The 24,601-nt window shown below is 43.1% G+C and overlaps 1 long non-coding RNA gene across 1 annotated transcript; it reads left to right on the top strand.

The window, feature by feature from the left end:
- Positions 1-14,775: 14,775 nt before the first annotated feature.
- On the top strand, positions 14,776-15,321 carry LOC120564591. Its single transcript, XR_005640124.1, has 2 exons — positions 14,776-14,952; positions 15,066-15,321. It is a non-coding gene; the product is annotated as an uncharacterized LOC120564591 (long non-coding RNA).
- Positions 15,322-24,601: the final 9,280 nt, after the last annotated feature.

Below are 24,601 nucleotides of genomic sequence, written 5' to 3'. Positions count from 1 at the left end.
AGTGCCGCCTGAAGGATCGAAGGTCACAGGCATTCAATGTTGATTTTCGGCCTTGCTGCTTACGTTCAGAGATTTCGCCAGATTATATGGATCTTTTGATGATTTTATGGACTGCATACGATGAAATCCCTAAATTTCTTGCAATTGTAAGTTGAGAAACGTTCTTAAACTGTTGGACTATTTGCTCACGCAGTTGTTCACAAAGTAGTGAACCACGCCCCATCCTTGCTTGTGAACGACTAAGCCTTTTGGGGATGCTCTTTTTATACCCGATCGTGACCAATGTTTTTTGAGTATTCCTTAACTTATCTACTTCCTTAACTAGTCTTTTGTTGCCCCTGTCCCAGCTTTTTGGAACGTGTTGCAGGCATCAAAATGAAAATGAGTGAATATTTGCAAATAACAATAAAGTTTATCAGTTTGAACATTAAATATCTTGTCTTTGTAGTGTTTCCTATTGAATATAGGTTGAAAATGATTTGCAAATCATTGTATTCTGTTTTATTTATGTTTTACACAACATCCCAACTTCATTGGAATTGGGCTATATTTAAAACACTACAATCAAATGATCAATGTTGTTTAAGTTACGTGTGTGTGTATGTGTGTGTGTGTGTGTGTGTGTGTGTGTGTGTGTGTGTGTGTGTGTGTGTGTGTGTGTCCAAATCTTTTTCAGTTAGTTACCTAACTGAAAGCAGTTCTCAGAGCTGGAGTGGGTTAAACTAAAAAGCATCAGCCTGGATGTCTCTGTGTGATGGATCCCATCTGGAGTGACTCTGCACTATAAACTGTCTGACGGATGGCAGACGTCTGGAGCTACTCTTGACCATCTGTGGAGAAAAACAACCCACTGACCTTTCAGAATGGAAAATCAGTTTGAATACCAGCCAGTAACATTCCTGCATTCAACATCCAATTATTTTATTCAGTTTGAAGAAATCATTATTGTACGGAGTCGCCCTGGTGTCATCTGAGGAAAACAAATTTAACCGTGCACATAGATTACAAATCCATGCCCTCGGTTTTATAAACTATGCCCACGGATTTACAATCCGTGTCCTTGATTTAATTTAAACTGTGCCCACGGTTTTACAATTTGTAAACAACTTCTTTCCAGAGAAGAAGACGGCACGGGTACTTTCAGCAGTGTCTGCATCCGTAAGTCATATTTATCTAGATTTAATGTAGCTATTACAGATGGTCAATGGGACGATGCTTGGCACGGTGTGAGAATCTTAAAGGGGTGATAGAATGCAAAACCGATTTTACCTTATCGTATTTGAATAACGACAGTTTGGTGGGTAAATAGGACATACATAGAACCTCAAAATCCAATTGACACCTCTTTCCTCTGCAAATCTCACAATTTTAAACTGCCTCTGAAAACGGGCGAATCTGAACAAAGCTAAAAGTTGACGTCAACTTCTAAACTCCTCCTTATTTGGTTCTACCTTCTATGTCTTCTTTGTAACGCCCCAAAATTTACATAGGCCACTAACTGATCTGAGGTCAGCTAGTCTTCTGAATATGTCGCGCAGATCTCAGAAATTGTTCATCTGCTGTTTTACCACTAAATTCACTCCTGAGGCTTTTTTATGCAAGAAATCACCTATGTAGAGGTCAAATAGGGGCCGTTTTACAAAAATTGATGGCTAAACCGGCCTGCTGTGAGGTAGATGGAGCTCCGTCACGGCTGGCAGCCCACGGTGCTCGATACCCCCGTGTATTGAGTTATTTAAACAAACGATTGGGGAAATAAATGCCTCTTGTCCATGAGTGAGCTGGATGGAGCTCTATCAGTGAGAGCTAGCTAGCTTGCCTCCTCCTAACAAGACCTCTAAAATCCACAAAAATGCATTAAATTGAAATCGGAGCTTTAGCTTTGTTAAGACCTTAGGGGAGCTGTTATATAAGTGGCGTGACGAAATTCAAACTGTAACTAGAACTGCAAGCAGTTATGACGGGGCCCCCCTCCGATGCCAGTCGCCTCCGATGCCAGTCGTCCCCGACGCCCCGGGGAGCCGCGCCAGTCGCCCCGATGACCCGGGAAGCTGCGCCAATGCGGACCTGAAGCATTACGTAGGGGGGGGGGCAAACGGTGGTGAATATCGAGAGGTTTGATGCACAAGGTCTGCGGTACTCTGCCATGGCAAATGTAGTGGTTAACAGTTCATCTCCATGCATATACAGACTACCTTTAACAATTCTATACTATAAACAAACCTCTTAACCCCCATGACCACAGGGGACAGCAGAGAGAAATGAGAGAGTGACTGAGAGGGTGGAGGGGGGGAGGCAGGTGTGGTGGTTGAAAGAGCAGGGTAGGTGGTCAGGTTGTTGTAAATGGTGTCACAGGCGCTGATTGATGTTTTCCTCCGTGGGTCCTCACAGGCGCACGTTGTTTAACAAAAAAAAAAGTAGTCAAAAGTTGTTTGCATTTCAAAACCTTAGAAAATGGACAGCGGCCGCCACGAACACACGCACCTATTAACTCGATAATGAAGCTGTAAAGTAGGCTTTCAACTCAGGACAGCGCCACTTCTCACAAATACAGATAGGATTGGAGATGAGAAGTTTAACTGACACGTAACCGCGATCAGCTTCGTAGGAAATTAAGAATCAATGCCACTGACATAAGCAATCACACTATGATGGACTCTCCACTTAGCACCAACTGCAATGTTTAATTGCACGTTATCAGCGCCTATGAATGGTGTTGATTTTGGATTGAAAAAGTGGGAGAAAAGAGTTACATTTGTCTACTGTGAAGGTTGTAGAAACTTTGTCAGGTGGATTAAGAAGTTTGTTTATTGTAGAACACCAGGGGAGAACGCAAAAGCGAAAACCAAAACATAACGGTAGGAGGTAAACATCAGTAAATATTGAGAAGTGTGAGCTGCAAGGTCTGTGATACATTCCCATTGCAAATATGCCATTAACATTGATTAACAGGGCAAAACACTTATATGTTGATTATAGCGCACACTAATGGCCAATCTTTGCCAAATTTGGTACAATTTGGCATGCCGAATGAGCAACACATCTACAGTTCTATATATTTTGAGTCATCCAGTGGAAAAATAAACATATTGAACATTATAACTCATAATTGACAAACATTTCATTAACATTTCTTACACAGTGTATCAATCTTGGATGTAACAGTATGGATTAATTTTACAAAGACCCGAAAAACTCTGGACTTCTAGGCTGGATGCAAAACCTGTAAGAATTTCTAATGTGCGATGTGTATTGTGGGAGTTAATGACAAAAAAAACATTATAGCGCCACCTAGTGGTCCACATGTGTAATTTGTGGTAGGTGTGATCCATGGCCCATTGTCCATCTACCCTGTAAATTTAAAGTTGTTCACATTAGTGTAAGTGGTGAATCTAGAGTTGCGTCACATTGGGTCTCATAGGCCACGCCCACTTTGACCCCTCGGTACTCCATTCTAGGGTTGGCCTCAGGATTGGCCCTTGATGGTACCCATCAAATTTTGTATAAATTGGATGAGCCGTTCATGAGATATACATTTTTTGTACTTGTAGCGACCCCCTAGTGACCAATTTTCGTAAAACGCATGGGGGACCTCCAGAGGGTCATATCAAAGAATAATCTACAGTTTGGCGTTGATAGCAATTATTTTGGCTGAGATATGGCAAAGTTGGTGTTTTCATAGTTAGCTACACAAATTAGTTTGTATATGCGCAACTTGTATCGTACTGTCTAGGAGGAGTTCGAAAAGTAGGTTTTTGATAAATCGCAATTTTTCCTGCATAAAAGTCCAGACGGAAATGGGCATGGCCTATATCACGTTGGATCCAGGGAACGCGTAGATGTATAGTTTTTGAATGTCGGGTGTACGGTGTGGGAGTTATAGGGCCAAACGCGTTTTTTCTGCTATAGCGCCACCTAGTGGTGGAAATGGGTCAATTTGTGCGCCTGAGGTCCTTGCGGGGTTTTGGACCAGTCCTGAAAATGACAACCCCCCACCATGTACGGTTTAGGCTGCAGTCGGAGTTTTAGGCGGAGAAGAAGAAGAAGAATAAAAATCTTTAGAAAAAAAATAGGGTTCCACAGCTCCGCTGGAGATGTGAACCGCGTTGCCTTGCATTACGCGGTTCCCATGCCCCCTTGGGCTTGGACCCCTAAATATACTTTAGTTATGCCGAAAGTGTAGCTAACTAGCCGCGATCTGTACACATAGGATTGAAGGGACACTAGCATCTAACGAAATCCCTCGTGTTCACAAAAATGCATTAAATTGAAATCGGACACAATTGTTGGCTTTATAAGACCTTGGGGTAGCTGTAATATAAGTGGCGTGACGAAATTCTAACTGTAAGTATACTCTAGTTATGCCGGCAACTGGCAGCCGGCCAGCTCCGCGGAGCCCCGAGCCCCGGTAGTAAGTAACCGAGAAACGGTGACTTTCATTGGGTATGGAGGTTGGCGCTTTCTCGTCAGACTGTGTGGAGCTCCTAAAGTCCGAATTTATATAGTTGATTTCTTGCATAAAAATGTCTCAGAAGTGAATTTAATAACAAAATAGTAGACAATGTATAACTTTGCAGTGTCTGAAATATGAGACCTGCTGTCTCGTCTCCAATGTGTTTCTATGTGGTTCGCTCAAACCAATCAGCGCGCAGCTCATCTAAATATTCATGAGCATACCATATTTGGAAGAAAAGCTCTTGTTACAAATAGGGCCATATTCATAGGGTTGTTAAGGGCCCATAAAATAGCATTTGGGCAATTTTCAGCCCAACCAATGTTACATACCCTATTAGGAGACCTTAAGGAACAGTGTGAAGTACCCTATATAATCATTCTATCACCCCTTTCAGCGTCTATAATAGAATAAAAGCTATCCAACTAAAGATTATACACAGAGCTCATATATCCCCTTCTTTACTCCATAAGTTTAATGCTGCTTTTTCCCCTCTCTGCCTCAAGTTCAACATGGAAATGGCTACTCTCACCCATTGCCTGTGGTCCTGGGGAAAAGTCAGAGATTTTGGCACATTATAGGTCAGGAAATTGACAGCATTTTAACCATTCATTTAGAAAATGACCCACTATGCATGGTATTTGGAATACCAAACCGCTCCATTACTGATAAATACAAATCTAATCTGTATAAAATGTTAATGTTCTGAGCAAGGAAGTGCATACTTCTGAATTGGAAAACTGACAAAGTCAACCAAAACACAGTGGCATAAGGTCATACTTGAATATATCTCACTTGATTACCTAACTTGTGTGGTACATTCTAAAGATTATGGGCTAGATTTACTAACATTAGCGCAGTTTGCGCTGCGTCCGTTTATGCGAGTTCGGTAATAGCGCACGCTATGCTTCCACATTTTGCGTAGTATTTATCAACCCTGACACCCATCAGGCAATCAGCGTCTTTCTCCGCCCACTACACCGTAAATTGCGCTGTAGCAAAGCGGTACTGGTGCTGTGATACAGCTGAGTGCAGACTGCGATATTCCCACTGCTGATGCTATGACTGTTTGAAATGATCCTGATGCCAATATTTGTAATGTAGCGAGGAGTTTAACAACTGCTGGAATGGGATGTGAACGCTGAGTGGGAGATTCAATTTCATCTTTGATTTCTTCCAGTAACTCTAATATTGCACGGCTGCTTGATCTGTAACGCTAAATGATGTTCACTGACAAAGTGTGATTCTTCTGTTAAAAATATTTTCAGCCTCGCCTATGTCTTCGTCTTGCTTAAATTACTGTTGCCATTTCACCAGCGGCACAAAGGTCTACGAGGAAACTCGACTGCGGCTGGTTTAGACCTGCTTTTAAGAGGCGGAGAATTTCCCCCGCAGAATAGAGGCCCGCTCTTACTGACAGTCTTTGTAAATACCACGGAATATATAATTAGGTGCACTTTGCGCTTATCCTCCCACCTTTTTGGGTGGAACTCCCACTTTCCCCACGACCCTCCCACGAACGCATATTGAAAGCGCAACTTGTCTCTTCTCGCTCATGTGGCAGACAATCTGCGATTTTACCCAAGTGCGCCCTGTTTGTAAATAGCCCGCATCGGTTACGTCCGTCTTTGCGACCAATTAGCGCCTGGAAACAGGCGCAAACGGCTTGATAAATCTAGCCCTATGTGTTTTATAGAACATGGGAGCCTTATATGTCCTACATTGGAATGGATATTTCTACTACTCTCACCAGGGGGTTCTGTAGGATTAAATTTGCATGTACGCATGTATATGTCTATATATGTTTATGTATATATGTACATGTGTATATTTTCTTTTTTGTAATCTAACATGATGTAACACCTGAGTCCAGAACCGTCGCATGGCTTGTGCCAACAGTGCGACAGCACAAGGCCTCGCGCCTCTGGGGGCCTCGTGCCTCTGAGGGCCTTGCGCCTGCCTGGTTTGCAATAATGCAGTGTATTTTTCAATATTTTCTTTGTGATGTTCTTGACTTGATGTGATCTAAAATGAAATTCCAGTTTGTCAAAAAATCTGAAAATATTTTTTTTCATTTAAGATGTTACGCCGTTACAATGGTTACAGTAGCGTTTGCAGGAAAAGTGCAAGCGAGGAAGAAGGAGACGGGAGAAACAATGTCAGTTACACAACAGTGCAGCCAATTTCACAAACACTGGATTACAAAGACTTTATTGTTGAGTTTGCGGGCAAGAAGGCAAGGAAAGTGACTTTCACTTTGTCCAGCATGGTAAGTTTGACACTATTTAAAGCTAAACTTAGCACAAAAAGTAAGGAAATTTGTGTTTGGTAGACTATTTCTCTGTGGTAACAATGCTTTTTGGCAATAAATCTTATACCGTTCCCTTTCAAATGGTGCCCCATTTGTAAGGAACATGCATTTGTGGGATGAGCAGCAGCGCTGAGTATGTGGGTTGCGTCCATGAAAAATTTGCCAAATCTTCTCTGCCAATGCCAAACAGCTTATTCTGCCATTGACTCGTTTGGTGTTTGTGTTATGTGGGTAGCTGTTCTCTCCCCGTCCTGTGTGTGTCTCTCCCCTTTTTTCCCCTCTGTGTCTGTGATGTCTGTCTGTGTGTATGTGGGCTCTCCTGAAGTAGGTCAAGGTGCGTGGCTGTGGTCTACCTCTCTGCAGCAGCTGCTGGCGATTCCACTGATACTCACCTGCGCAGCTGTTTCTGATTACACTCACTAACATGTAGCATATATTCCTGGGCATGGCTTTCCACCGGCGCCAGATCGTTTCACCTACCAGTGTGGTAACTAGGCTCCCAAATCAAACTTTGTTTGTCAGTTTAGTGCTAGAGTGATTTTTCTTGTGCCTTTGCTAACGTCCTGCTTTTCCCTGTTCAGACCTACATCCCAGACCTGCTGCTGTGGCTTGCTGTACCGTCTGCTCCTCCCGTTTTGGATTCCTGCTAGAAAGTTGGACATTCCTCCGCCTGCCCGCCTCAGCCCCCCAATCCAGCTCAGAGTTGACCTACGTCGTGTTTGCCTTCCTTGTGTGCTTTTAAGTACTGAACCTCCTGCTGTGGGATGGCATCCCATTCTTCAACCAGCATTTGTCACAAGTCCGCCAACGTGGTTGTGTTGGTCACTCTGGCACGAACAGCATGCCCAAGCTGATCCCACAAGTGTTCAATGGGCTTGAGGTCAGGACTGCTGGCAGGTCATTCCATCCTCTCCACTCCCACATTCTGGAGGTAGTCTCTGATAAACCCCGCCCTGTGGGGGCGAGCACTGTCATCTTGGATGATAGAGTTCGGTCCCAGACTGCAGAGATATGGGATTGCCACTGGTTGCAGAATCTCATCTCTATATCTTTCTGCATTGAGATTGCCTCCAATGATGACAAGCCTCATTTTTCCATTGAGGGAGATGCCGCCCCACACCATCACACTGCCTCCACCAAAAGGTGTCACTCTATCGGTGCGGCAATCAGCATAGCGTTCTCCGCGTCTTCTCCACACTTTGACCCTATGATCCAACTGCCGTAGGCAGAATCTGGACTCATCACTGAACATAACATTCCTCCACATGTTCAGGTTCCAGTGCACGTGTTGCATATGTTTGACAATGGCAGAGAAGATTTGGCAAATATTTCATGGGCGCAACCCACATACTCGGCGCTGCTGCTCATCCCACAAATGTATGTTCCTTACAAATGGGGCACCATTTGAAAGGGAACTAAACAGGCTTTCCAACGGTATAAGATTTATTGTCAAAAAGCATTGCTACCACAGAGAAGTAATCTACCAAACACAAATTTCCTTACTTTTTGTGCTAAATTTATATAAATAATATAAAGTGACATGCAGCTGGGCTTGATAATACGTTTAAATTCATAAAAATGCCTACTGCCAATGTAAAGTGATTCCACAATCGATTCATATAAAACATAAATCTTTACTATGTTGTGAATTCTTACAATTAATATTGCAGCATGTTATGACATCTTTGGGCAGTGCAATCTTTCCCAGCAACCCGTCAGTCTTAATTTGATAATTCTGGACATCTTCTATGTTTTTTTTTTTTTTTTTAGACCACGCTAATCTTCCTGTGTTAATGCCATTATACACAGTAGATAAAATTGGTAGCTTCTTAACATTAAGAGACAGAGAAAACGATATATGATCGCAATGGCAAAATCATAATATATGTGTAACTGATCTGCCCAGTTTATTAGTCAGATAATCACAGAAGGTGTCAGCTTCAAGATCAGGAGCAAATCTAGTAGCAAATACACTCACCAGCTTGGTTCTGATCACTTGAATATTGCTCCCATTACCAGTTCCAACTATTCCCATCTGCTTTCCTTCCCTTCTCGCTGGTTCACGAGTGTTACAGGGTTTTGGCTGTGGATGCCCTGCCACAGCGTTTGTGTTATTCTGCATCAGCTTTAAACACCGGCTGTCTTTCACAATCACGCACCATTTAGGTGACTGTGACTGTGTTGGTGGAGGCATATTTAATGCTGCGCTTCCCGTTGGAATGTCTGAAACCAGGGTGCTCGCTCATCATCCATCTCCCTCCGGAACAATACTGGTGGTCATGAGTTGGTACACAAGGCCTCTCCAATTCGGCCACACGCTGGTCCACCGCAGTTACCGCTCGCAGATCTTCACATACGCTTGCTTGAGTTTCAGAATCTTTTTCACGCCGGACACTTCCTTGTTTAGCTGTTCAATCCTACCAAGGAGTGCTGATGCATCAATGCTGCTAAATGTAACAGGTGGAAGCTCATCCAGATAAAACGATACAAATCTTGAGAAGTCTTTCCCACACTTGTTAAGAACCTTAAGACACGCTTTGACGTTATTATCCTTCTGAAGACCCTGTGTTGAGTCATTTTCGGACAAACTTCAAAGAGTGTGAAATAAATGCTTACTGGCGATGTTTGACATTGGATCACATAATGCACGCGTCTTAACCCACTGAGCAAGCGATGTCTGTGGACGTACAAAACAGGTTGATATCACATCCGTCCGTCCAGGCCATGATCTGAACGTCCATTGACAGCCAGAAACAGTTGATGAAATGATGTCCAATCAGGCCACAATCTAAACGTCCACTGACAGCCAGAACTATTCGAGAACCGACATTCATACTGGCTATAATCTGGACGTCCGTTAACATCCAGAAAAGGTTGCTAAATGACGTAAAAAAGATGTCCAATCAGGCCACGATCTAAACGTCCACTGACAGCCAGAACTTGTTGAGAACAGACGTTCAAACTGGCTATAATCTGAACGTCCATTGACATCCAGAATTAGTTGATTAACGACACTGGGAAATTATGTCCTGTCAGGCCATAATCTAGACGTCCACTAACAGACAGAACTAGGTGAGAATAGACGTTGACACTGGCTATAATATGGATGTCCAATGACAACCAGAATTCTGGCCCCTGTGATGACGTCTTCTGGATGTCTAACAATGATGTCTGTAGCACGTCTATAATTAACGTCCACAAAAGACGTTAAATAAACTTTCATTCTGGCTCCTGTGAGGACGTCTTCTGGATGTCAAACAAGGACATCTATTATACGTGTTCTAGATGACTTTTTGCTCATTGGGAAATAGTTCAATTAAACCACCCAGCAATCATAGTGGACGTTTTTTGAGTGACAAAGGGTCCCTACAACTAAGTCAAAAACTGCTCAAAGGAGAAAAATGCTTTGGCACAGGAAGGAATAAAATGGAGTTTCAACCCCCCTGCTGGATCCCATCATGGTGGCGTATGGGAACGGATCATACGTATGGTCAAAAAGATTCTGAACACTGTTCTTCGCCAGCAGTGTTTGGACGATGAGGGATTTCACACTGTGTTATGTGAAGCAGAAGCCATACTTAATGATTGTCCTATTACAAGATCGTCTGAAGATCCCAATGATCATGAGCCATTAACACCAAATCACATTTTGTTAATGAAAGGAAAACCTATTCTTCCACCTGGACTCTTTGAAAAAAGTGATCTGTACATTAAAAGGAGATGGAGACAAGCTCACTACATAGCTGATCTCTTCTGGAAGCGATGGAGGCAAGAATACTTACCATTGATGCAAGAACGACAAAAATGGAATAGAGTAAAAAGAAGCTTCGTACCTGGAGATGTAGTTGTTGTCGTCAATTCAACAGCACCCCGTGGATCCTGGATACTTGGACGAATACTGCAGACATTTCCTGATAGGAAAGGACTTGTACGTTCTGTTCGTCTTCAAACCAAGACCAGTGTACTCGAAAGACCGGTGACAAAGATTTGTCTTCTTTGTGAAGCAACAGACTGATAAGAGACTAATAAGAATCAATGGAAGTTCTAACTGTGGTCAATGGAAGGCCAAGGATTATTCGTTTTTGGACTATGGGGAGTTCTTTTATGTTAGATAGTATATGTCTATATGTCTATCTTTTATGTTAGTTCAATGGCTCCTTGTGTTAAAGTTATTAATTATTTTGTCTTCTGCCAGAAACAATTAGGGGCCGGTGTGTGAGAGCCATTTGGGTTTATGTTTATTATTTGTTGCCGTTAAACCTCCCGCCACTAGGGGTACCCAGGGCGCTGTCCATTTGGCTTGGACAGAGGTGATTTAATCAATGTCCAATTGGGCACAGGTGGTGGCAGGAGAAGGGAGCAAACAGTTTTTGACCGTGCAACATTGTATGAGAAGGAAAGTGGAATTAATGTGTTTGTGTCTTGATGTTTACACATATAAATGGACTCTATGTATGGGAATTGCCTAAGTGTAAAATAAATGCTTACTGGCGAGGTTTGACATTGGATCACATAGTGCGCGCGTCTTAAATAGTTCAATTAAACCACCCAGCAATCGTAGTGGACGTTTTTTGAGTGGCAAAGGGTCCCTACAGCCAGCATTACAATTCCATCATCATTACGTATCTTCATTCTAGTGACAAGAAAGTTTAGGAATTCATCTTCCATTATCAGTTTGCCATCAGCAGTTTTTAAAATCTCAGGCTTTGTACGTGAGCATCCGCAAGGAGTTCTATTTGCTCCTCTGTCAGTTTGGGAAACCCTAGTTGCTCTATGAAGGAACACATTTCTTCATCAGTAGAGGTAGATAATGACCTATAGAGATCAGTGTAAAATTCTTTAAAAATCTTGTTAACATACAGTTTCTGTAAAAACATCTCCAGAATTAGATTTAACTGCAGGAATAGTTGAAGCCAATTCCATCTGTTTTATGTATTTAGCAAGTAGTTTTCCTGCTTTGTCTCACGATTAAAAATAATTTTGTCTTGCCCTGAATAAATTGAATTCAACCTTCTGAGATATACTATTATTATAGTATTATATATTACAGTCAGACAACTCATGTTTGAAATTTTTATTATACCAGCAAAATATTTTGTTTGGCGGCCCGACTTCGACCTCATCACTCCCCACAGATTGGGTTTACATGAGATACTAGGGAGTGATGATAAAGTAGCTTCCCCCCAAAACTACATAGATCGGAGGCTGGTGCTATTTATGCAAGGACCTTCTATGTGTGGGCCTGGCACCGTGGCCATTCTTTGTGAGCTCCTCAGCCACAGGGGGAATATTCTATCTAGTGAAACTGCTATGTGTGGGCCTGGCACAAGTTGCCATGTGGCCATTCCCTATGAGCTCCTCAGCCACAAGGGGAATATACTACCTAATGGAAAAACAGTGCTCCTTTAAGAACATTACAGTTATCCTAACATGGATGAATACCCTTACCCAAGAAACCACCTGATATGCGATAATGGGATAGACAGTAAGCCAGCTATACATATTTATTAAGCTTTATGGGGTGCATGATCTTTTGCGTAGACAAGATCTCCTTCTTGTGGAGTCTGACATAGCGTTGGTAAGCAATGGATGACCAGCAGCCCAGGGATTTTAATGTTGAGGTAGGCAGATGAAGCACAGCAGTTGTAGCTGCGCCGATTCTTAGAGAGTGAGGGGTATAGTGTTCTGGGGGTAGGCCGCCACTCTAGCATAGATCACACAGCGTGGAGGAGAACCAGGATCTTGTCAAGAGTTTACAACCATCATTGATAAACGGGAGCCGACCGATGAGTCGGGGAGCAATGATGCAGGTATTTCATCATGGAGGAGAAAGGACAGAAAGTAGTGTCAGTCTTAACAATAATAATTGGTGTACCTTGGCAAGATCTGTCAGACTTTGAATGTTTCAGAAATATACAGTAGAGTACATGTGTTCTACGGTTAAATCAGAGAAAGTGAGATCATGGTGAGGATTAAAGGCAAGAGATCTGGTTGTATATTCAAAGCACCTGAGAAACCCATAGAAAGCCATTAGCAGAACTGCTTCCAACATAGTGAAAAACAACCTAGCCTTAACATTGACACCAGCTTATTCACCAGTGAAATAGTGAGAGGCAGTCTTTTATCATTGCCTGGAGGACATGCTTTTTAAGCTGTTGAGTAGCAGCTGGATAGAAGGATTCCCGAGAAAGCTGGGTATTGGCATCGCATATGGAACTGAATCCCTGCTAGCATGGCTTTAATGCTTTGCATTTGAAGATTTCTGGATTCCCCGAAGACAGACTCACTGACGCCCCTAGGGAGGAACAGAAACTCTTCCAGACATGAGAAATGAACTGTGGGCCACAGGTAATCCATGGGGACAGAATACATGTTGGACTAAAAAGTCTCTCAGGACATAATATACCATGGCTTGAAAAACAGCTTTTTCGTCAACCCAAACAACATGACCAAATACTTGAAATGAGTGTTAAATGCTGTCTTCCATTTTTAACCTTTCCGAATACGAACGAGGTGGTAGGCATTACGCAGGTCGAGTTTATAGAAAACCGTGGCGCCCTGAAGGGGTTCAAAGGCTGAGTTAATGAGCGGCAAGGGGTATTTGTTCTTGACCGTGATGTTATTTAAGCCTCGGAAGTCTATGCAGGGACGTAATGTTTCATCTTTCTTCTCAACAAAAAAGAAGTCAGCTCCCAGAGGGGACGAAGAGGGATGAATGATGCCTGCTGCCAACGTTTCACTAATATACTTCTCCATGGTTACTCTCTCAGGCTGGGATAGGTTGTGTAAACGACTCAGCAGCAGAGGAGCACCCGGAAGCAAATCAATGGTGCAGTCGTACGGTTTATGAGGGGGTAGCGAGAGTGCTGAAAACCTCCGCCAGGTCAGAGTAGTCCTTGGGGACTGACATGAGGTCAGGAGGCTTAGGAGGTGGAATAGGTGTGCCCTCTTTAGGAGGTACAGCGGAGAGCAGACAAGCGGCATGTGTACTCCAGCTGAGGATCTGTTATTTTTGCCAATCAATATGTGGATTGTGGAGTCTTAACCAAGGAAAACCGAGGATTAGTGGAGTTGTAGCAGCGGACCTGAGTTTGAAACTAATCTTTTCACGGTGATTGCCGGACAGAATTAAGCTGACAGGCACAGTTCGATGGGTTACTGATGGTGTCCATCTATGGCTGTTACTCTGATTGGAGAGGGTAGCAATTCAACTTGAAAACCGGCTTGTTTAACCACTCTATGGTCGAGGAAGTTATCTTCGCCCCCCGAGTCAATAAGAGGGGACAATTGCAGAGAAAGATTATTCTTTAGCAATTTAGTAGGAACTTGGAAGTGGGGGGCCGTGGGCACAGAAATCAAATCTTGGCCCGCCAGTACTCCCACCTTATGGCCGCTTGGGACATTTGGCAATGAAGTGCGTTGCGTCCCCAAAATGAAGGCAGTCACCCGCCTGGTTGCGCTGCAGCCACTCAGCTGGAGTGAGACGTGCAGCCTAGAGCTTAGATCGGGCCCAAAAACTCAAGCCCGACCCTACCCGAGCCTGTGCACGTTGTGTCCGAGCCCGGCCTGGCCCGACACATTAACTGTAATTATGAGCCCGAGCCCGATTTAAACCCAACATTTTTTTTAATACGTGGGCTGTATTATAACTGACGTTCTCAGCTACAATTCAGAGTTGTTTGAACTGCAGAAATCTGTTTAGGAGGGGTATGCTTGGAGAAGTAACAAAAGAGGACATTGAATCATCTTTTCTGCCATGGCAAGCCTGCCTCATGTGTTTGTTCATCATCCCCTTTTTTTGCTGTCATAGGCGAGCAGCGTGCCGCACTTAATGCACTCGACAAAGCCAACACATATGTTGTCACTGCCCATAACTTGTTTGAAATGGTTCCATACTTTCCTCCAAACTTGCTCAAAGGTAGGCTAATTCTCCTGTTTTTATATTTTTTCTGTTTCCCTGTCCTGCCTGTTATCCTCTTCCCTTTTTCCCCTGTGTTTGTTGTCTGTGTGTTTGTTCCCACCTGCTGTGGCCAGAGGCGTGTCCTAGAGAATCTAGGTCAAGAGGCGTGGCCACTCTCTCCTGCTCTGTTTCCAGCTCAGCTGCAGCTCATCTCCACTAATCACCTAGCAGTTATCTACCCGGGCTGTTCACCTCTTCAGCGCCAGTTTGTTAACAACCATTCCAGTGGTAACTTGGCTCATTACATTCAACTAGTGATTCCATTCCTAGTATCCCAGCTTTCTGGCTCTGTGTTTGTTGCTACATTGTGCTTTAGTTTACACGTTATCTCCTCTGTTCAGATTCTGTCTCTGGACCTGCTGCTACCCTGCTGATACCTGCCTTCCTGCTGCCTGCTCGCCTCACCACTCAGCTCTCATCGCAACCTGCCTCTTCACCCAGCTCTCATCACCGCTCACCCTCCGTCGAGTCTCAGCCTGCCTGGCCACACACCTGTCTGCCGACCTCCAGCTTCAGTCCCCACCTGGAGCTACTACTTGGACTATTCCTCTCTGTTTATTTCCAAGTTTGAGCTAATAAACACTTTTGCTATGTTTACACGTGGCTGGCTATTTTCATAAATGGACATTTTAACCTCTCAGTTTTCAGAAAAGTGTTCGTTTATATGTACCCGTGTATATATGCCGTCAACACAGTCAAGAGCACGCCAGACCTGTAAGTGGCAGTGTAACGAGAAGCTCAAGCCCACGTTAGCCAATCAGAATCCCGACAATAGCAACAGCAACCAATCATGACCTCTTTCTCTCTCTCGGCTGCCTAAACCTCCATTTGTCTCAGTTTACATGCAAACGTGCAAACAAAGTTTTCCAAAATCTCCACTTTGGCCGGAGTTTTTAGAAATAATCGTTTTTTTGTGATTAAAAACTGGGTTTTCGTGTAAATGAGAGGCCAAACCGCAGGAAAATATCTGCGTCTTCCCTTCGTGTAAACGGGGCCTTTAACTGCTCCTCAGTGTCTGTGGGCCTTCCTCTGAGTTCTGAAAAATGAGAGCCTAACAACAACAGGGATTTTATCAATAGAAAGGGCTGGCCATGAATCATACTACAGGCTGTAGTAGTCGATTGTTGCCTCATAAGGGACATTTGCGTCTGCACTCCCGGTAGTGCGCATGACGCGGCAATCTTCATCACTTCTGACCTGTTTAACCATAAAATAACCTAAAACCTAATTGCAATTCATCATTTATTCAAATAACGTTTCCATCAGCGTTTTCGCAAAAGCCGTTTACCGATAAGAGAAAATCCGATGAGACCGAATGAATAAACTTTGAGTCGATTTTCATGAAATTCAATCGAATTTTACTGTTTCCATAAGGCATTTTTCATTCTATATCACTTAATTCGCATAAAAACATGTGGATGGAAACTAGGCTTGTGTGTTGACTCAGCAGAGATAACATTAAATGCGAAAAGTTGATCCACAGGAGAATAAATATTTGAAAAGAAATACAGAATGACGAGTCTGAGAGCCTTACTGCATTATTAGGGCCCGAGCGCCGACAGCGGCGAAGGCCCTATTGAAACTGAAGGAATTATTATTATTATTATTATTAAGGCAAATTAATTGCCTTTTTGAGGGGCTTAACATATTCAAAAACTCACTAAATTGGCGTTCGCATCAAGTCTGGTGAGAATTTACGTATTTTAAGGGTTTTGGGAATAGGCGCAAAAAAATGGCTCGCTAGCTTGGTACGCATATGTAACATGTCAAGACGTATAGAAACCGTCATTGGAGCCCTACCCTAAACCCAACAGGAAGTCCACCATTTTGATTTCAGGGTTCGAAAATGGTGCGATTTTGGCCATTTCCACATGTCGTACTTTAACGAACTCCTCCTAGAGATTTCATCCGATCTACTTCAAATTTGGTATGTGCCATCTTAAGACGTTAAAGATGAAAAGTTGTTAAAAGAAAAACTTTTCGTCATAGGGCATGGCTGTGGCGGGGCGGCCATTTTGTGCGTTTCGCCACCGAAACAGGAAGTGGTTGTAACTTCACTGTACATTGTCCAACTGGCTCGAAACTTTTCAGGATTCATAACACTGGACAAAATTGACTCATAGCGCCCCCGAGTGGCAACAGGAAGTTTGCCTAAAAGTCAAGGTGCTATACTTTAACGAACTCCTCCTAGAGATTTCATCCGATAGACTTCAAATTTGGTCTGTACCATCTCAACACCTTTAAAGATGAAAAATTATTTTAAAAACTTTTCGTCAAACAGTGTGGGCATGGCAGCCATTTTGAGTGTTTAGCAATGAACAAAGAAGTTGTTGTAACTTGAGTGTACGTTGTCGTATCTGTCCGAAATTTCTCATGATTGACAAGTGTCCAGGCCTCGTGTCTCATTTATAAAACTGTGCTTAGGATCCTTACTAAAAGTTTACGTACGCCCAAAAGCCCAAATTGGCGTACGCTGAAAAAAAGTCAGATTTAAAAAACTGTGTGTACGCACACCTGTAAGCAATGTTCCCTTTATAAATCAGAGATTACCTACAAGCGTGCGTAGTGAATCAGCCTCTTATCCCGCCCTGTACACGCCCATTTTTAACCATAAATAGTCAATGCAAAGCACCTCGTGAATGCTGATAAGTATGTTAATGACCCTGGCAGTTGTTCTTTCGTTATGCCGAATCATGACGACTGGCGGAGAAAAACAAACAAACATAAAAAAACTCTCAGACGCTCGGGAATTGCTGCCAGTTGAACTATAATTTCGGCCTGTTGTCGCACAGTGTAGGGAAACCGGATTTATAGACTACCTTTATTAATAAAATCTTCCAAAACAGCAGGCATTACGTCACTCGGGGACAGCTTCGATATACCAGATGTATATAATAAGATTTAACAGAACTATATGTTATATCCAAACAAGCCTTAGTGATAAAGTTGAAGATTATATATAATATTTATTTTAAAAAAACACTTAGCTGTCTGACATTTCCCTCTGGAAACACCCACAGTGGCGAGGACGTGTATTTGGACCGGGATGGCACGATTCCGGCGCGTTGCCCTCTCTACTGGACCCAATTCAGTACATAGATCCAAGAGCGCAGCTATATTACTATTGCGGCTATATTAAGGAATCTCAGAACACACTTTTCTTCATGCAGGTTTTGTTATGAACAGTATTAAAGTTTGGACCGATAACGAGGACATTAAGTGTAACGATTGCGCGAGAGCTTAACGGCTGTATTTCCAGACTGACATTTGATAATATATGCACAGTTTCAAAGACAGATATTTAGTTATTTACACTGTGTTCTGCAGTTATCTAATGGTAGGGTATTTGATGCTATCCTGTATTCCATGCAGGCGGGCCATCTCCTCCTCCTGCTCTCCGTAGCGGACAATGTGACAGCGAGACAGCGCCGATTAAATATTAAGAACGAGTTTTGATTTAAGATTTGAGTTGGAGGTGTTTATGGAACAATTATCACTCAGTACAAATGCAAATAACACTGCTGGATTTAATCATGATCATGATATCATGATATGGGGCCCTATCTTGCACTCAGCGCAATTGCCTTTGTACACCGACGTATCATTCCTATTTTGCACCTGACGCACAGCGGACTTTTCCCTCCACAGATGCACGTCGGTAAATTAGGGAATGTATTTGCGCTCCCGGGGGCGGTTCAATGAAAAGAGGAGGCGTGTTCAGGCGCAAAAGTTCCCTGGTGGTATTTTGCAGTTTCAGAAAACAATTCCGCCACTGACCAGGAAAAACCTGGTCTAAAGTCAGTGGCGCTAGTCTAAAGTCAGTTATTATTCGCATTATTATTATAGCGCATTATTCAGATGCTATTTTAGGGGCGCATGCTTGGCCATAATGTAGAAAGAAGAAGAAAAATATTACTGAAAATGCGCTTTAGGTGTTTGGATAGATCAGGAGGCACTTTACAATACAGTCCTCAAAAAGTCGCAGCATTCTTTGTGGCTTGTGTTTTACACAACATTTCCATGAATCATGGATGTGCTGATGACATAAATGAGGAAATATTAGAAGACTTAAGGAGATGTGATGTTGAACTACGGTGGGATTGGACACTCGATGTACTCCTGGTGGAGCGGGTGGACGGCAATGGAGTGGGGGGGAGGAGGAAGTGGCACAACAGGTGCAGGCGGTGCGTTTGGAGGCCCACGCTCCATGGCTGCAGCAATCCTCTCCAGACTTGGGAAAGATGCGCCCGAGAGGCCGCAGCAACATCGCCACCCGGCCAAGACGGGCATTTATTACTTTGCCGCATCTCGGACAGCTCCCGTACGGAATTTTTCGCGATAGCAATCCGCCATGGAACAAGCGTGCCTGCTCTTAAAGGGAATGTGAGATGACGCTCTGATTGGTTATTTTCACGTTACGCCCAAACCACACCTAGCTACTTCAGACCAACCCATTTTAGATTTGCGTCGGGCGCAAGAGTCATTTATCCCGCCGGTATAATAGCAACAGCGCCCAAGATCCGCCCACAAAGCTACTTGCGTTTCACGTTTGATACTTGCGTTTTAAAATAGGGCCCATGGTGTGAAGAAATGTGCGTGAGGCATTAATACTTTAACATATTAAAAGTAATCGTTATTCCCATTTACTCTCTGCAGTCTGACTTCAGTTCACCACCTCACCATCTGCGTCGCCAATTCCTATTTTGTCTCCAAAATGTGCGTACGCATGGGTCAGAGTTTGCGTGGATGACCGCACATTCTCCCGTCAAGTTTGTTTTTTATAAATCACAACCTTTGCGTGGGAAGTGGCGTATGCACGTTTTCAGCCCCGTTTTGTGCATACGCCACGCTTATAAATAAGACCCCTGAGGACATCTACAGGCCAATATTTACTTTTGGTCACAGCGCCGCCCCCCGCTGGCAACAGGAAATGCGCTTTATATGACAAACATTATCCGATTTACATGAAACTTATAATGTGTGGTCTACATGTGATACTGAGCCGACCCCTATACTTTAACCACGCCCACGTACTCAGGCAACGCCCCCTTTCATAACATTTGAACCGTTTAAGGTAGACCCTTGTGTGAGGTATCATTGAACTGAGCATAGAGTTCCTTATTCATTTGTGATGGTTTGGCCCGTCCCCTATGCTTAAGCCACGCCCCTTTCATACCTGGTGACCCGTTTAAGGTAGAGTCTTATGTGAGGTATCAATGAATTCAGCAGAGACTTCATCATTCATTGGTGATGGTTTGGCCCGCCATTTATGCTTAAGCCGTGCCCCATTTCATAACTGGTGACCTGTTTAAGGTAGAGTATTGTGTATCATTGAACTCAGCAGGGAGTTCCCTTTTCATTGGTGATGGCTTGCAGTGTCTGAGTGCAAATGCACGGTTGCAAGGAGCGGCGTCCGTCGGTAACCCAGACGCGCGCAGAGGCGTGAGGGCCCGTCCATCGCTGCTTGCAGCTTTAATTAGGGGTCCAAGCCCAAGGGGGCATGGGAACCGCGTGTTGCAAGGCAACGCGGTTCACATCTCCAGCGGAGCGTGGGAACCCTATTGTTTTTCTACTGATTATTAGGGGTCCAAGCCCGAGGGGGCATGGGAACCGCGTGTTGCAAGGCAACGCGGTTCACATCTCCAGCGGAGCTGTGGAACCCTATTGTTTTTCTACAGATTTTTATTATTCTTCTTCTCCGCCTAAATCTCAGACTGCAGCCTAAACCGTGCATCGTGGGGGGTTGCTATTTTCAGGACTGGTCCAAAACCCCGCAAGGACCTCAGGTGCAAAAACTGACCCATTTCCACATTTCACCCAGTGGCGCTATAGCAGAAAAAACGCGTTTGGCCCTATAACTCCCCCACTGTACTTCCGACAGTCAAAATCCATACATCCACACGTTCACTGGATCCAACTGAATCACGTGATATAGGCCTTGCCCATTTCCGCCTGGACTTTTATGCGTGAAAAATCGCGATTTATCAAAAACATACTTTTTCGAACTCCTCCTAGACCGTGCGACCGATCTGCACGAAACTTGGTACGTAGCATATCCAGACTGACCTGACAAAAAGTTATAAAAGGAATTTTTGTACAATAAAAATTGCGCATATAACGCACAAACTAATTTGTGTAGCTAACTATGAAAACACAAACTTTGCCATATCTCAGCCAAAATAAATGCTATCAACGCCAAACTTTAGATTATTCTTTGGCATGACCCTCTGGACGTCCCACATGCGTTTTACGGAAATGGGTCACTAGGGGGCGCTACAAGTACAAAAAGTTTATATCTCATGAACAGCTCATCCGATTTATACAAAATTTGATGGGTACCATCAAGGGCCAATCCTGAGGCCAACCCTTGAGTGGGATACTGAGGGGTCAAAGTGGGCGTGGCCTATGGGACCCAAGGTGACCCAAGTCTAGATATACCACTTACACTAATGTGAACAACTTTAAATTTACAGGGTAGATGGACAATGGGCCATGGACCACACCTACCAAAATTTGCACATGTGGACCACTAGGTGGCGTTGTAATGTTTTTTTGTCTTTAACTTCCACAGTACACATCCTACATTAGAAATTCTTACATCCACGTGTTCCTTGAATCAAGCTGAATAACCTGATACAGGCCACGCCCATTTCTGCTTAAAACTTCTTTCACAATATCGTGCAATGAGCAAAACCAACTTTTTCAAACACGTCCTAGGCCGTGCGACCGATCTGCACGAAACCTGGTTGTTAGCATCTCCAGATGGACCTGACAAAAAGTTATAGACGGAATTTTGCTACGTTAAAGTATGCACATTTGACAACCAAACTAACTTTCCTAGCTAGCTACCACACATGTATCATATCATATCTCGGCCACATTTAATGTTATCAGCAAATAACTTGAGGTCCTTATTCAACATCACACAACAATGCTCTGTACCAAATTTGGCGAAGATCGGCCTTTAGGGGGCGCTATAAGCAACGTTTATTTTTTTCAGCCAATAACTCAATGCATTTAAATGGGATATCTGCAATTACAATATCTCTGCCACAGTAAAAGCAATCAACACAAAACTTGTGATGCTCATTTGGCATGTAGCCCTGAGGCTCTCTACCAAATTTAGTGAAAATCGGCCATTAAGGGGGGCTATAGTCAACATATACCCGTTTGGGCCTTTTAACCCCTTCTGAGGTCGAGCATGTTGTATACAACGTCCAACGACAGTTATTGATTACTGATTCGTAACTTTATAACTTCATAATTATAAATAGTCGAAACTTTTGGAGCTAAAAGCTAACAATTTCCCCTTTATGCAGATGTTTTTTTGTCTTCCTAGCCCTTACAGAAGGTTTTGCATCCAGTCTAAAAGTCCAGAGTTTTTTGTGTCTTTGTGAAATTAATCCATACTATTACATCCAAGATTGATACACTGTGTGTAAGAAATGTTAATCGTTTGTCCTTTATGAGTTATAATGTTCATTATGTATTTGTGAGAAATGGCGCTGTCCTGAGTTGAAAGCCTACTTTACGACTAAATTATTGAGTGTGTTCGTGTCAGCCGCTGTCCATTTCCTAAGGTTCTCAAATGCAAACAATTTTTTACTTTATTTTTTATTTTTTAAAAGGCATGTGCCTGTGAGCACTAGGGGTGGTACGGTTCACAAAACCCACGGTTCGGTTCTTATCACGGTTTTGGTCAGGGTTTTCGGTTCTGTACGGTTCTTGTTATTTTTTCTTTTAATCTTTAACACTCCAGAATATACTTAAGCATAATGATATATAGCTAAAATTTGTATATTGAATGCATGTTGCACAATAAATGCACACAGTGGCAGTTCTATATATTGTTTTATTTCATCATAGGTAACGTGAAATCCAAAATGTTCTCACACACCAGACTATAAAAATCTTTTAAACTGATCTTTGTCGATCTGAAATGAAGACAGATTCAGCAACTGCATGGCCTATTTCTCACTTAAAATGTTTTCAGAAACACGTTTCGGTAAACTATTTTATTACAATATGAGATCGTATTATGAACGAGCCGCCATGACACTCTGTTTTGAAATTCGGGAGCAGCAAGACCCATGTGATGCGATCGTCCAATCAGCTGCCATGGGTTGCGTTCGTCACGCTCATCCCGCTCATCATTTCCATTAAGTGTTTTAACATAGGTGTCGAAAGTGGGCACTACGGCAGTAAGTGGTTAGTGCACATTAACAGTGTACTGACGAACCGTGCGGTACACACACGTTCCGAACCGAGACTAGCGAACCGAGCGGTTGGGACGTTTATCATGAACTGTACCACCCCTAGTGAGCACCCACGGAGGTAATCTCAATCGGCGCCTATGACACCATTTACAACAACCTGACCACCTCCCCTGCTCCTTCAACCACCACACCTACCTCCCCCCCTCCACCCTCTCAGTCACTCTCTCATTTCTTTCTGCTATCCCCTGTGGTCAGGGGGATTCAGACGTTTGTGTATCGTAGATAATTATTAAAGGTAGTCTGTATATGCATAGAGATGAACTGTTAACCACTACATTTGCAATGGCAGAGTACCGCAGACCTTGTGCATCAAACCTCTCGATATTCACCAACGTTTGCCCCCCCTGCGTAATGCTTCATGTCCCGCATTGGCGCAGCTACCCGGTTCATTGGGGGCTACTGGCACGGCTCCCTGGGGCGTCGGGGGCGACTGGCATCGGAGGCTTGGGCCCCGTCATAACTGCTTGCAGTTCTAGTTTTCAATTGAAACTCTGCGATAATACTTCAACCCAGAGAAACTGGAGATTTAACCCTCAACTTATCTCAGATGTGAAGTTTTGTGAATATTTAGAATTACATATTAAATTCTTTTTTGAAACCAATGATAAAAATTATTGCTCTCCTACAGTATTGTGGGAAGCTTTCAAGGCTTATTTGAGAGGATGTGTTATTTCTTTCCAGTCCTCGCAACAAAGCAAAACAACTGGAACTGGAAGAAAAAAAATACGTCAGTTAGATTTGGAAAATGCCCATCAACCTTCTTTATATAATCACACTAACGCACTTAAGTACAAACTTAATGAAATATTATCAAGTAAAATAACCAGAGCCTTTATGTTTACGAAACAGAAATACTTTGAATTTGGTGATAAACCACATAAACTATTAGCGAGGCAACTGTGGAAAATTGAGAATGACAGGACCATCCACCGGATTAAATCAAGAACAGGTAATATCCTTGTGTCTCCTAAAGACATTAATGATAGATTTAGACAGTTCTATGAGGCATTATATACATCTGAATTAAATGTTTCACCAGAAGCAATGCAGTCATTCTTAGACGAATGTGAACTCCCAACATTAAGTCAAGAGGATCGCAGTGCTTTAGATGCAGACATCACTTATGAAGAATTGCTAGCGACCAGTGGTTCGTTGAAGAATGGCAAAAGCCCAAGTCCCGATGGGTTAAGCAATGAGATATACAAGAAGTTTGGGCGACTACTTGCTCCCTATTTATGTAAATTATATTCCCGGTCATATGAGAATGGCATACTGCCTCAGACTCTGACTGAAACCACTATCACTCTACTTCCCAAAAAAGGGAAAGATTTAGAAGAAGTGGGCTCATATAGGTCAATATCATTATTAAATACAGATCAAAAAATTCTGGCAAAGACAACGGCCACAAGACTTAATGCTTTTATGGGAAAGTTGGTTCACCCTGATCAAACTGGGTTTATCCCCAACAGGAACTCTTTTCATAATTTTAGACGTCTTTTTAATATCATGCACTCTCCCAGACTTCCCAAACAAGACCTGATTATTCTCAGTCTGGATGCCGAAAAGGCATTCAACTGGGTGGAATGGCCATACTTATTTGC

Source organism: Perca fluviatilis, chromosome 8 (genome assembly GCF_010015445.1).
Source record: "Perca fluviatilis chromosome 8, GENO_Pfluv_1.0, whole genome shotgun sequence".
In the NCBI taxonomy this organism is placed as follows: domain Eukaryota; kingdom Metazoa; phylum Chordata; class Actinopteri; order Perciformes; family Percidae; genus Perca; species Perca fluviatilis.
Note: the sequence above shows the minus strand (reverse complement) of the source record. Positions and strands in the feature narration are given on the sequence as shown.